Below are 16255 nucleotides of genomic sequence, written 5' to 3'. Positions count from 1 at the left end.
TTTAACATAAGAATTAAGTACAACATATGCTTATCGATTTTTTAAAAGTTTTATAAAAATTATTTTACTTAAATAATCAAACGTGTACGATTAGTTATTTGATAAATATATTTATTTAACAGTAAGATGAATAATTTACAAATAAATGAAATATGTTATATAGCCCATTATTATATTTTTTATTGTATGCACATTAATTTTGGAAGTATTTTTCTCTCTCTCTCTCTACTTTATATTCTCAACAAAAAATGAAAATGATCTGATATTTGTGTTATTTTTAACCTTTTTCAATTTCATATTAAAAAAATATATTGACCGTCTACAATTAAAAGGTTTTTTTGTAATCTGCGTAAATTACTGTTACATTAACCCATTTAAAAGTAAGATGCATGTCTCCGAACAACCAGTTAGAAAATAAACCCATTTAAAATGATAGTTGTATATCATATATCCGCAGAACGAACAGGTACAATGCGTTTCGTCTGAGGTTTAAAAGATAGGGGAATTGTTCCTCTATGTCAGTTCTCTCTGTGCATGTAAAATTGTTGCTGAAAAAGCGCATTGAGGTCGACCCCCGGAAAAAGGACATCTGGAATTTCCTTTTTTATTCTGGAACGCATTCATAGTAAATTGCGGAGGACATCAACTTTAATCATAGCATAACAAAGCCGTCCCCCTGAACAACTGCCTAAAGGTAAATTAATTTTCAACAAACTTTGTTCAATCAACAACCAACACCGTGACGAACAATAGAGTAGTTAATAGTTCGTTCCTCATCTCAATGACTATCAAACATATGTGATTTTTCACACCGTGATTTATTGTGGATTATTAAAAAATATAATCTTTAAAAGAATATACAGTTTTGCTGATTACATTGCTAATAGAATATTGGTGCATTATCATTCCAAGAGGACTTCCATTGTTAGGACGCCAATAACTGGATTAATTTCCCGGAACTTTAGAATTTTAGTGACATACTTTTCTTAATATCATATGTGTATATGATTAATCTTTGGAATCATTATTCTTAAGTTGACTGGTTCAAAGAAAAATATCTTGATTAATTCTGTACTTGTAGATTGACTCGGTTAAAAACAAAATATCATCATAAATCAAAGATCCGTAGAGAATCACTAAGTATTTGAAAAGGTGTCATGTGTATGACATTATTTTAAACTAAAATAATGTCTCAAGTGAGGGGCGAATCTGTAACAATATGCCTTTAAAGTTACAACTGATATTGTTGTTATTGGTTTATTTATATTCTACTGATTATACTCTAGAAGATATATCAATATATTTCTTGGCTATAGGAACGCCTCCTTACTAGTGATTGGTTAATTGATTTCTGCGTTGATATTATCGATATATAATTCTCCTTTCGGGGGAGAAGCGATAGAGAGATGGATTAGAACAGATCATAAAGATAAATGACCTGGGTTGTTGTCGTAGTTAAATAAACTTAGAAATGACTTAGTAGTTGTTGTTTAACTCCCATCCTGTTACACTGAGAACATCTGAAAATACTTCTTTAACTTTTGATAACATATGTTTCAGCTCATCTGTACATTTTATAACGCTTGTAATTGTAGAGACAGGACTTTTTTTTAAATCACATCACTTATAGGAGAAAGTCTATTTAGCGCTATTTATGTTAATTATCTGATAATTTCGGGGTTCGCTATTTGTGTTTCGTAAAAAAAATCTAACATGTATTGTAATGCTCTTTACATTTTTTTAATGCTAGAGCCATTTGAATAAAATGTTTTAATAATGGAACATAACTGTTATTGATTTTAACTGGAGCCGTCATAGTTGTAGCCTATTTCAATATTATTCAGTGTGCCACGCATATTTAAAACGTGCAGCATCGGCCGTGCTTGCGCGATCTTGTCCGTTAATTAATATTTGTGTCCGTAAATGTAAACTTACGTGCTATGTTTTAATTAAACGATAAACGACATGCACACAAACGTCAAAGGAAGAGGGGAAGAATAGTATGTATTACTATATGTAATTCAGAACATCCAAATCAGAATACAAAATATACATTAAACATGAATTTAAACTATTGTTCAGTACTTTACCAGTTAAAAAAATAAGAAAGAATCATCTTTTAAATTACCACTTTATCATCTTAAAGTATTATGTGTCAAAGAGAGATGAAAAAATAACACCCAGGGATAATTTACTATGACTGTGATTTGTGACGGAATTTTATAATGAAGAATGTAGATGTATTACGATTTAAATATAATTTTAGTTATTGAATGATGCTTACCTCTTACTTCTATAACTCGAGTAGCAAAGTTAGATCCATCTGAACAAACAAAGACTCGTCCATTGTCTTCCGTAGTCACTTCAATAATTGTCAAGTTGAAAACGCCCTGCTCCATGTCAAATGTAAAGTTGTACTGTCCAATATAATTTGAATTTTGACTGCAACTGTTATTTACGCACTTTGCAATCGTCTTTCTATCATCTCCCATTAGCCAAGACACTGCAAATGCATTCTTTTGCAATTGACATCTTAATGTCAGACTTTTTCCACATTCGTCGTATGCTGTGCCGGGTCTCTGTATCACGACATTTGCGTCTGATTTTTTAAAAGAAATACAAGTGCAACTAGTGTCCTTACATAACATAGATATATAACAATGTGAACAATATGTAAGGTAGACTGTACAAAATAACTACTGCCTGGATGAATGAATGTCATTTATTAAAATATAATATCTAAATTTCTACCAAAGTTTATTAACTAATCTATTTCAAATTTTTCAGAAATTGTTATGGAAAGTGGGTCATTATAACCGCCAAATAATGCAACACAGTTTCAAAACCACCCACTCTGTGCAGCCGTGAACTTCTAAAGAATTAGGTACATTTACATGCAAGTATGTACAACAATAACACATGGTCAATACATACAAGTAAAAAAATTACAAAAAACAAGATACATAAACGACATCTTAGACAAGCAGGATAGGTTGTATGCTGGAGCAGTCGGCGATCAGTTCATTCTGATGGACGATAAAGCTCGCCATCAAAGGGTCAATGTGGTCAAGGACTACCCAAAGAGGGATTCTATTGAGCATATGGACTGGCCAGTTCGCTCACCTGACTTAAATCAAATATAACAAATGGAATGAGCTGCAGGTTAGAATTATAGCTTTTCATCTGCAACCCAGAAATATCCGGGAGCTTGGAGCCATGTTGGTCCAAGAATTGGCAGTTATACCTGTTAGAACGATCAGAGTTTTAAAACTTTAATAGTGAGTATGCAAAGGCAAAACTCATAGTCATATATTCACATTCAAACATATGGTGCTTAGCAAAAGTTGGGTAGCATAAATATATAAATATATACTTTCAAATATAGAAGCGTTTTAAATCTTAAAATAGTTTGAATTATGTATAATTTGAATAAGATAATAAGATAATGTAGTAGTATACCTGTGCTTTTATAAATGGACAGAATCAACGATGACAACATGATGAGCAGCATATTCTAGAAACGAATATATCTGTAAAAATAAGTTGTTTTCAAGACAAATCCTCAAAACAAAATAAATCTATTGATTAAAAAAACACTCCATTTTTACAGTTATCGGCAATTCAGAATATTCATTCGTTTAAAGCAAAGTACAAATTCTTTGTTGTTGCAACGTAAGGACAGCTGAGTTAAAGTTACACTTTGTTTAATTTCGTAACAAGTAGATAAATTTGTATTTTGTTCAGATCATCGCATTTGTTCGGTGTAATAAAATGAATAACACATGGGTTTGTGAGTAACAGTAAAATATCATCCCTCGTAAAAAAAAACCTCTTGCAACAATATTTTTTTCTCGGGATGATATTAATGTGACCAACAAACTCATGTGTTATTTACAAAATACCATAATTCATTGTGAGGATATTAATGTTTATCTCGACTATCATTTTCGTTTATATGACAGGTCGGAATTACTCATAATCCTGGCCATGATAATTCTACCATGTATTGGTAGGTTAAAGTTTAATTTATGTTTATGAAAATTTGAGCTCACACATAAAAAGCCATGCTACCCTTAAGAATCTCGTCACACTATTTCTAGACTGGCCTCCTTTTTATGCTTCAAGATATGCCGTATTTGGTATATTAATTGAGCATTTGATGGGACTAGTATTTCCCCCCTTTTAGACGCCTTTAGTTTAAAAAATATTCCATCGTAGCTCAAAATAACGTAAATTGGGTTTTGGACATCAAGTTGATTTCAAGAGGACAATACAGTAAAATAAATCTCATTTGGTTATTTACTCGATATTTTGTGTTCACAGCATAGCCACGGATTGGCTTTCTGTTCGAAAATGATATTTTATGGAATTCACCGTACACATATTTACGTTTTAAGGCATTTCATGATAAACTGGGACGATATTTACAGTATTTTTGTATTGTTTTGTATTGTTTGTGTGTGTTTTTTGTTGCTGTTTTTTAAGTGTGCGTGTGTGTATTGTACATATAGAGCAGGGCTTCCATTAATTTTCAAAATTTGGAAGAAATATTGGAAATCACATTATTTAGGTAAAGAAGTAAAAGTAATTGATTTTGGAAGTCACAAGCAAAAATCAAGGAAGAAATTCCCCCAAACAGAAACCGTGATAGAGAGACTGAAACTACTTAGGATGATTCATTTCGTAAACACATTACGATTTTACTATTCTGATTTGTTTGTTGCTTTATTATCTTTGTTTCTGTATATGCATAATATTATGTGCATTTATTTAGACACGTTAGCAAAATGTTTCCGTGTATTCTAATTTCATGTTCAAGTTTCGGCAGAATATTCATGTCTCTTCAAGGCTTTGGCAAAAAAGAAAAGGTTTAGATAAGGGTATTTTCAACTGCTGAGTCCTCAATCATATATGTTTTTTTTTTCATTTTTAAATATACATATATATATATATATCATAAGCTTAAGGCAGACCTAAAGTATATTTAAATCAGCATTAGGCAGACGATGAACTTAGGCAGACATTTTTAGGTCTGCCTAAGTTTTGGACCTCAACCACTCTATAAATGTAATTTATTAACGGAAGTTTTGTTTTTCCACAGATACTTTCGGTACATTTGTTTGATAAAAAATGTTATTTGATTTTAAATATTTTTTATAAGATACATTTGTTTGTTTGTTAAAATCATCTCCGTATATATTGTCAACACTACCAAAATCCAGACTTAGGCAGACATTTTGTAATTCTTTAATTTACGAAAAATATGAAGTATGTTTTGTATTTGAAACTATTTTATTGCTTATATGCCATCAGATATTTGCATTATGCTGATAAATTTGGACTATATAACTCAATAAAAAAAAGATTTTTGTTCATGTCCATCCATGTTACAATTTTCCGTTTTAAAAGATATATAAGTCGGCCTAAGGCTGGTTCTAGTTAATATTTTCGTATCCGACTTATCCCTCATACTTTCGTTGTTATAAGTGAATATTCAAAATTGCTACATGTATTTTGTACTATTTTGTGTAGAAAGTATAAAAGTACAGCAAATATCATGCCCCGTGAGACTCAACTGGCACAATGTTTTGCAGACGCAAAGCTTCACACTGACATTTTTCTGGGAAAATGACCAAGCTTCTTCTTAAATTACTTCCTGCAATGTCTAAAAACTTCATAACATATATTGGGCTATGAACGACAAAACGTGAAAAATATAGAAAAAGACTCTTTAAAGGCAAATGTCGAACGGGGTGACCGTGTGTGCAATGTGGCGAGACGGGCGGGGGGGGGTGGCATAGGTATGTCTTAATTTCCCGGGAAAATTTTTAAGTAGTAATTTTTTCAGTAGTACATCATAATTATAAGAAATACTGTATGAAACGTTTTTTATCCGTCCCTGTAACATATATAACTTGCTTTTTTTAAAAAACTGAGTTGAAATCCATATTTATTTTCACCGAAAACTGCCCGTATTTATTGCCATATCCAAAGTAGATGCATTTAAATCCGAATCGGAAGCTTGCGCATCAGTAACTAAAAGCGGAGCCACAACAAATATGGAGAAGCAGGCTCACAAACAAAAACAGATAAAGAGAAAAAAGAGAAAAAAATAAAGTAGGAAGAAATATGAACAGTCTCAAAACATTGTCCGTATAAATAACGATGTGTTTGATCGTTGACAGGACGTTAAAACAAACAAAACAACTTAAAAACAAACAATGAAATGGCTAATTACCTTCTCGATTTATGGTGAGTGTTTTTTTTACCACAGGAACCCGAAATTCTATCCAAAACAAAAAAAATACGATTTAAAAAAAAATCCAATATATACTATAAAAACACACAAGGAAGGTAAAACAAAGTTCCCCACCCACCGCTACATTTACAAGGAATATTCGTAAAAACGCCTGGAATTTACTTCCGAGCACACTTAATCAATAAAGCACATTAAAATTTAGTCTCAATATTTCGACTGCAAGACCAACCGATTTTATAATCTGATTTTTCATAGATGTCTGTCTTTACACGAAGGACGACCATCGTCTTTATAATAAAAAGCCCTAAAGTGCACAATTTGTTGGGCTTATTAAAATATATCGGAAACCACGGACTTTAATTGAATTGTAATATAAATCCGTGCAGATTTAAATAAAAATACCATATTATGTATACTATTATATACATGGGATTTTTATTTAAATCGTTCTTTTTTTGTTTTGGATAGAATTTCCGGATCTACAAAGACGGTCAATAACGGTATGACGGAGTTTATCGATAGATCTGGCAATTGAACCGACGATGGGAGAAGAACAGTGATAAATTCATCCAATTGACGTAAAAGTTGGATAGTTGATAAGAGTAAGCAGTGTTTCTGATAGATTTTAATGTGCCTTATTGATTAAGTGTGCACGGAAGTAAATATCAGGCGTTTTTATAAATATTCATTGTAAATGTAGCGGTGGGTGGGGAAATACTGTTGCTTTCCTTTCAAGTGTTTTTTTTATAGTATTATATGAGTTTTTTTGTTTTGGATAGAATTTCGGGTACCTTTAATTTTACAAAAAAAGTAAATACCAAATCATTTGGTCTAATCAATGAATATGGATTGAAATATGACAATACCTTAAAATTTTAATCAATTCGAATGTTGTTTCAAACTACTGTTAAAAAAGGTGATATTATTGGAGCAAGTTTTAATTGAGGCCCCCGTGGGGAAAATTTGTATACATGTTGCTGAAAATCTGTATTTTATGCTTTGAACATGAAAAAAAACGAGTTAGAAATCGTATTGAGCTTAGCTTGTACTATATTTTAAGACTAAATGAATTAATGGTTTGTTTGAAAGTTTAATTTTTTGTCACTAAATTTTTCTCATACATTATGCCTTCAATAGGGTCTTTTAAATAGAATGGTCTGGAGTCGGACCAATTTTACGAACAAAGCTGTCTCAGTTTAATCACGTGATTAGGTTATTTACCGACCGTGATCAGGCAAAGTATATATCACCATTCAAAAATCAAATCACGATAACGTTTTGTTAAATCGATCAAAAAAATTACTGAAATCTAATCCTGGCTACAGTACAATACAGTTGTTTGACTGGTTCCGGCGCATCGATCAGTTCTGAAAAATCAAGCGAGCCATTCGCATAAACGACAATAACTGGTTTTGTTGTTTATTGACATTCACAAATAAATAATTTAGTCGCCATTCTATTTTGACTTCTAATAATTTTCGTGCTGAATTTCATATTGCCATTTTTATGGTTTTTGGTATATCGGTACCTGTCATATGAAAACTGAAAGAAAGGGACACATTATATACACCGATGGAAAAATTGTTATCTTCCCTACAACTTCATCCAAAAATATTTTAAAAAATATAAACATAAAGATCTGAAAACCTGTTTGAACCAGGAGACCTATTTTGACCAGTTCCAAAGCACATAAAAAGGGATTACTATCAGAATGTACCCAAATGAAAAAGTTTCCTTGTTTTCTCATCAGAAATAAAATGTTCTTTAATATTGAAATATATGAACGAGTACCTGTAAGAAAGTGTGCCAACAACTTTTTTGAGGTAAACATATTTTGAAGTTGAATTATGATAATTTATTTGAAATGTGTTTACTGCACTGTGTAACTTTTAACTTTTATAGGAATGTCATGATTTTTAATTGAGCAATATGTTACAAAGAACAATAAGCTTCAATTATGTGTTATAAGCACACGTTATTAATAATCTTCGATGCATAGTCATTGAATATAAATTCTAATCTGTTTCTAGATTGGTAAAATCCAATTCAGCTAGTAATCCAGTAAATTTGGTATGACATTTCTTTTCTGTTGACAATTGTTTTGACCAATGAGATTGCAGCTATATTCAGATCATATAATGAAGTGTGATACATTTGTATATTTTCAAGCATATTTCTTTCTTTATGTGACTCATTCTTTTATTACAATGGAGACTTTGCAACTAATAATTAATCACAGAAAAAATGTTAATGTATAAATATACTAAAAGCGTTGAAATACGATACCGTATGTTTTATTAGATATAGCAAGAACGTGTACGTGTAGCGCAATTAAATATACATTTTATCTCTGAAATCTGATTAATAACATATTGCAAAAGATTGAACAATAGGACAATAAATATCAATGTCTATGTCAGTGTTGACAGACATAATTTAAACTAAAGATGTTTGTAAAAGTATTTTATGGATAAAATTAGAAGATTTAGGTTATCTTTAGGAAGTATTACTCAGGAACGAGACTAGAATGAATGTTGCTTAAGCATAATTGCAAAACAAAATCTTATTTTCATCTTGCACATTATATACGATCCCTGGTTTTTAGCAGAATTTGCCAGCAATAATGACAAAAATCAAATGAAGTTGCAATGAAGTTGACGTTTCGCTTAATCTCACCAAGGTCTTTCAACTAGAAAAAATACATGAATGACCCTGATCTCATGCCAAGCATGATGGTGCATTAAAATTACGATACCTAGAATTAATAATAAAATAATGAATAAGGCTGACAGGTTTATGAGGGATGGTCGAAATATATTGCTTATTTCTATCTGGAGACTTCAAATTACAAGTTAGCTCAAAAGTGTTCATTTCATGCCCTCGAAGTTCTCCCCGTGGCTAGAAATGCAAAGTTTCAGCCGATTAATCCACTTCTTGAAGGCGTCACGGTACGCTGATTTGGGCACAGTAATAAGGTACTGATGAATGACAGATCCAAGTGCCTGTCCGGACTTCTTTTTCCACCATGCAAGAAAGGATTGCAATTTCGGATTCAAAAATAAATCACATGGGGCAAGGTCAGGACAATACGGGGGTGAGGCAATTTTTTTCTTTTTCCGAAAACGCCGAAACTATTGCGTAGGTATGAGCTTGGGCATTGTCATGTAGAAGATGGATAATTATGCTTAAAACCGGTGACAGAGCATCGTTTCTTATAATACTTTTTTCAGTTTCTTAAGTACTACGTCTTTGTAGTACTTCCCAGTGATACGTTTGCCCTTTTTCACCGGCACTTTTATTGCGACTCCTTGACCAGAGAAGAAAATTGCATACAAAACCTTATTTGCACTCAAAGACTGTTTGGCAATCATTGGGCGTTTGTTGTGTTTAGTGGCCCAGATTTTGTTGCTTACTTTTCTGGCGGGCTCAAAATAATGGACCCATATTTCATCACCTGTGGCAAAATTAGCAAACTGTTTTTTGTCATATTTTGTAAACATTTGAAGCAGATTTTTGGCTACCTAAACCCGTTGCCTCTTTTGCTCATCGGTCAACAGAAGTGGCACCAATCTAGCAGAAATCCTTCTGACTTTTAAATGCTTCTTCAAAATAAAGTGAACCGTTGATAGTGATATGCCTACCTATCATGCAATATCACGAACTGTAAATCTGGCATCTCCTTCAATAATATCCTTTATTTTGGAAACAATTTCGTTACGAGATGCAGATTTTGGCCTACCTGATTTTGGTGCATTTTTGATGCTCTCTACACCAGACTCAAATTTCTTTTTCCATCGCCTAACTGTGTCATAAGACACACAAGAAGGCTCATACGCAGTAGAGAGTTCAGTCATCAACTGCTTCAAAGAGCAACCCAGTTTTGAGTGAGCTTTGATGCAAGCCCGTATTTCATCTTTGTTGTCGACACTTCTACCAACCATTTTACTACAGTGGTCAACGACTGCGTGTATTTAAATGACAAATTGTATGTCTTACACTTAGTCTAACATGTACATTTATACACCGCTGTGTAGGTATTGAAGTAACCTATACAGATATGTATTGTTTTTTATCGTGTCCTACGTGCATCACGAGATAGAGCACAATAAGCAATTCTTTTCGAACAGCCCTCGTAAGTGTTCTGACTTAGTTTTAGTATTAGCTGGCAAAAATAGTCAATTCTTTTCTTTGCACGTAATATTACAAATGACATTTGTTATGTGCACCGAAAGTGGTAAACTTACTTCGGAACTGGTGAAGCTAATCAAATAAAATCAAGCAGTATACTTACTAGCAAAAAGATAATATATTTTCTTATAATTGTTTGGGTTAAAGTCAAATAAAATATCTACTAACAGGTACATTTGTTTATACGAACTCTTTGTTTGTTTGCGTACAGTCAGCAAAAGTTGAAAAACTGCGCCGGAACCGGTAAAACAACTGTATTAGGATTTTTCTTTAAAAAAAAGTAGCAATTTGATAGACTTGCAATGAAATTAGAATTTTTTCGTTTCCGGTGTCAAGGTAAAATTTACTGCTCATATTTGAAAATAGGTCCGAGTTTTATAAGCTTTTTTAAATTTATGCATCGTTCAATGGGAAAATAGAAATTGATTTTACAGAGAAAAAATGTTATTTTAAATAATATTTCACGATGTTATTTACAAATATTTGATGTTTAATTTGGTGCATTTTCAAAATGGTGCCGTTAATCGGCAAATTTTCTGAACAAGCAGTCTATGTTTTTTCAACTGATATGGCAAAAAAAAAATATTTTCTGAAATATTGATTCTTTTTTTTACAAGTTTAAAGATTTTTAAGGAATATCATGTCGTTAGAATTTTCATTTTTGCTCTCGCATTTAATTTTTGCCCTTTTCTTAAACACCTAATTTGCAAAAAGCAGACTATACCGAGTTCTGCCAAGACAAGTTTAATTGTAGCGTGAATGGGGTTACATAGCGCATTTCCAGACCATTCTGTTTTAAATACCCTGCTTTTATTAAAATCATATATGAATTATTACATTAAAATGATATAATATAGCTTTCATATTTGAAATGTTTTTTTGAAATATTATTCTAGGAAGGCTAGCCAAACAACAACAGAGACAGCATATGCATCTCTAATAAAAATCCAGCTGTCCAGTTGTTACAGTCAACGCCCATTTATGGCCCAAGTAATCTACCAGAATTGAAGATATCTGATATATCTGTATCAGAAAAGTGAGTTAACCAAATAATTCATTTGTACTACAGTTTGTTCTGTTAATCATAGTAAACTCAAATATCTGCCATAATGCTTCTGGTGTTGTAAAAAACTACAAACCATGAAATCTGTCTGCATTGGAATAATCAGTTTTTAAAGAAAGTTCATGAGATAGCAGAGATAGCATAAACTTGCTTGACTTGATATTGATAAAAAAGATACCAATGACAGTTTATAATTATTACATTCTCTTCCCCAGTGTCACCAATGGTTAGATTACCAGACACATTCCAAATGGTAAATATGCATATTTTGTCCCAATCAAACTGAAATTCAATCTTTTTATTACAACTGACAAATTAGATGAAGTTCATTCAAGTATAATATCAGACAGATGTTTCCTCAATTTAATTTTCAAATTTAATGCATTTTTCATGCTTTTAATGATATTTGCATCATTGGTTAAAATAAACAATTTTGCACAGTCCAAAATACATTTTGGGATATGAAGATGAAAAATAAAATGTTAGTCAGCAGAGTAAAGAGCCAATGAAGACCAAGTAAAAAATGAAAATGGCAAAGTACAGTGCATATTAGGGTTGATTTGAGGCCAAAATTGATCGTTATTACCATTTTAATCTAGAATCTTAGCACAGCTGATTAAGCATGAAGCTTTATTATGTGTAGACTCAATTTGATGCTTTCAAACTTAACCATGAATATAGTTTCATATCGTATGGAGAGTTGTCCTACTCATGTTGATGCGAGTCAGTGTTTAGAAGATTACTAGTTAAGTTATGATGCAGTTATTTTTTATGATTAAGAAAGCAAAAACAATGAAATAATAGCCATATTATGAATATATATTATATCAATGCGATGAAAGTATGGAAAGAAAGTGATCCCTCGGAAGCATTAATCACAACAAAATTGCAAGAGAATTGCAGACTAGGTTTGATTGAGTCTGTACATAAGGGATACTGAATAAGTGCAACAATCCCCACGCCCCCTAGCACCGGCTTGGGCGGTACTCAATTCTCAACACTTTATAGTGCTGGAATCAATGATCCCGAAGGACCAGAAAAATATAACAACACTGAATATAACAAGCACTCATGTTCCCAGTATTTAATTAGTTAAGCATGCTGTTTCCTTACTTTGACAGCACTTGATTTTTTTGCGTAAAGGAAAGTGTGTATGCTTTGTTACTTTTTCTTTTTTCTGTTAAATTCTAATATAAATATTGTCTCTGACAGTCAGGGAACCAACACATTTTCTAATGTGCTATTTAAAAAAATGGTAAAATACAGTTATATGTTCTTCATAGTACTGCCTTGTTCTTTTTTATGTCTGATTCATCTGGAACAGAAGCCGGCAGTTTAGTTAAAGAATATGAGGCAAGGGCCAATGTTATGCAAGGATCTTTTGCGGAGTAAGATACATGGTATTTATTATTTTTAGTCTTGTGTATTATCTGGTTTGCTTGGTGAGTTGCATCGTATATAATAATAGTAAATATTTAAAATAGTGACTGTAACAAGACTAATATTTTACTAGTTTTATTTTTTAATGAAGAAGAACGTCTCTCTCCAAATCTGAATTTCGTGTAACGACTTAGCGTCCTGGAAATGTCATCTTGGCATGGTCTTCTTTTTCCGCTGCTCAAGAAAGGTGGGGCAGGTGTGGAAAGGACCGAAGGGCCAGAGTCTCTGTCTGCTATGTCCAACACTTCCCTGAGTAAGGATTCCACATATTCATATGTCATTCTTTCCCTTTCAATCTTTATAGAGAATTCATCCCCTGTCTTGTATTTTGGGAATGCGATTTGAATGGCAACATTGCCATCTTTATTTACAGCAGACTTTCTTTTGCTGTTTTCGTTGAAATGCAGAGCAGCAAGATGTTGTCTGAAATTAGAAATTGAACCATGAAAATCTTAATAATTATTTAGTCTATATTTTAATGTACCATTAACACTTCAATACATTTTCTTTAAACTACAAATTTTCTCATTTAAATCAAATCATTGAAATTAGAAATACACTGTGTAAGGATGAAAAGAACTTAAAAGCTCCATGCTTTAAGACTGAGAACAAAGGTTTCCCTTTCATTAGTATTTAATACAGAAAATGTAAATGAACCAGTCACTTAAATACATCTAATTCATGTAATTCATTATGGTATGTCATATTAAATGTGGAATTAATTGTTGGCTGGTGTTGGCTACATCACCAACATGATTAGAGATATACTATACTTTATTAATATAAAATAAAATGTTCCGACTGCACACAAAGTAGACCTGCTATGCATACAATTCTACACATTTAAGGTGGTCACAGTATGAATATACAGTGTCATTTTTTATTGTAAGGAAGTAAAAACTTTGCTAAACGGCTATTAGGGAACAAAGCTCCTATACATAGTTAAATTCACTCTTTTATTCAAATTAGACATATTCAGTAAGAATTTTATAGATTTAAATAAATTTCCATGATTCAAATATTTTACTCAAGGATGAGCATAGTACAATGTATATCTATAGGCAGACATTTTCTTTGTTATTGATATTATATACTGACCTGCATAATTGACCATGAAACGTGTAGGAATGCAGTTTGGGGGCGAAATGGTTTACAACACTATGATATGCCTCGAGGTCAGATGTCTGTGGGTCAGTTGAAAGTTTGCGAATGTCGTTACACAATCGTGTGTTTGTTATTAGTTCAACTTTGGCACATGCCTTGGTTCCTAAAATACAAAAAATGTTACTGATAACCTTTCAAATATGTTATGTAAATCACAAATGAATTTGGTAAATACATTTTATTATCAATGACGACTGATACAATGTAGATTACACCATCCTTTAGTACATGATATTTTATGTTATATTGTACATGTATATAGACTTGATATAATTCTCTGTTTAAATGTAATGATTTCATGTTTCTGTATGGAACAAAAATGGAACAAAAGTGTTCAGATGTTCTTAATCATCTGTCAATTCATATTTTTAAGTTAAAAGAATTTAGTTTATAATTATACTTTTAAGTTTGTATTGATGCTGTCAGCTAACAGCCACCATTAAATGTGATCTTTAAAGCAGTGTGCCACCGAATATATACGAACCATGTTTAAGCCATTGTCTTGACTCCAAGTCACCATGCAGACAGGATGGAAACCTAGGACCATGACCATGGTGAATGTTCTGTATGTGATTTGACAGAGATAACCATTTGGCTAAGGTGGTTTCTCTGTCTCCATCTGGAGTTGAGGCAGCAGTCCAGTAGACATGGTTACTAATACTTCTTATCCATTTTCCAATGATTTCACAATCTTTCTGTTTTGATAGTGCAGTTAGCTTTTTCTTAATACTTTTGGCTTCATGCCACACATCATAAGAATGTCTCACATTAACCAAATTCTCTCTCGAATCCACTTTTGAATCTGGACGTGGCGATCTGTTACTATTTCGTCAATAACAATGTCTTCCTGTTTTAGACTACATGTAGCAAGCTTCATGCCTTCAAGTTCCATATGGCTACTACTCTTGACTTGGTTACTTTGCACTAATTGTATTAGACTGGTTTGATTTTGGTAAAATGTTCATCCTAACGGCATTTTTTAGTACAAACAGGTAGTTGGGCTTACTTACCTTTTTCGAGTACGCTGAATTCATTTTTTGCTCTACCACGGCTGTATTTTTAGTCCTTGACCTTTAAAAATCAATTTCAAAATGGCCGCCATTGATTTTTAATTTTACTTCAATTCTCTCATGGGCGAGATATATACATATTTTTTGGCATTTTTATTTAAGGTTTTGTTAATTTTAGTCTGCTGAAGTGTGGACGAGAAGAATAGATGCAAAAACAATACAATTTATTGCGGCAGCCATCTTGGATTTCAAAATGGCTGACATTTTCTTATGTTTTATACACTGTTTTATAATTAGAGTAAACAAGCACAAGAAGGCATTTTACTAGGCATGTTTTCTTTTATTAGAAGTGGAATGATACTAATTAAGACTTCCATTAAAACTCCAAACTTTATGGTGAAAAAGGTGACAATTTATACCCTAATACAACGTAAATGAGTCATATTTGCGTTCACTTCGTCATTTAGATGTTATTATTATACTTCTAAGAATACAATGCATGTTCTTTAAATTATTGCGATGTTTTTTAAATTGGATTTGTATCGCCCTGAGGGGGGGGGGGGGACCTGCTAAAATCTGTCCGTCTTTCTATCTGTCCGAGCGTCCTCTTGTGTCAGTTAGGGGTATTTGCGATCACAATTTGGCGTTAAGATTAATTCCGTATACCCCGACCTATAGGATGAATCATTGGTTATGGGAGGCACAAGGCTGCTTTTGGAGTAAGAAACAAACATGAAGATAACAGACATCTTCACAAATCTCTCTGTAAGAGCTTGTCCCCGTCTGTCCGTTTTTTTATCCCGTCCATATCTGTCATTTTCGGATAAATTTTGAAATAAATTGCAATAATGTGTGGCACATGGATACAATGTCGTAATAAAGACCCAGGTTTGAAGCTCAACTCCTCATGTTAGACTTGAAAGTGCATGAAAAAAGATGTGCATTTTAGTATTCTGTCATTAAGAGATGAATTTTGAAATAGTTAAGCATAAATATACGGCCTATAACGGATTGGGAAATGATGTACTTACTATTATTACTTAATCTTCAAACAGGCATACCATGAATATTGTTTGGTTATTTCTTATGTCAATGTCAATTGCGCAGGAACATGTAGTGGGACGAGTAGTG

General features: G+C 32.4%; 1 pseudogene; it reads right to left on the bottom strand.

Moving 5' to 3' along the window:
* Positions 1-2284: 2284 nt before the first annotated feature.
* On the bottom strand, positions 2285-15006 carry LOC132756877 (uncharacterized; annotated as a pseudogene).
* Between the last annotated feature and the right edge of the window lie 1249 nt (positions 15007-16255).

This window comes from Ruditapes philippinarum, unplaced genomic scaffold (genome assembly GCF_026571515.1).
Source record: "Ruditapes philippinarum isolate M1 unplaced genomic scaffold, ASM2657151v2 ctg13095_1_1_1_1, whole genome shotgun sequence".
NCBI classification, from domain to species: Eukaryota; Metazoa; Mollusca; class Bivalvia; order Venerida; family Veneridae; genus Ruditapes; species Ruditapes philippinarum.
The sequence above is the reverse complement of the archived record's forward strand: the minus strand, read 5'-3'. Positions and strand labels throughout refer to the sequence as shown.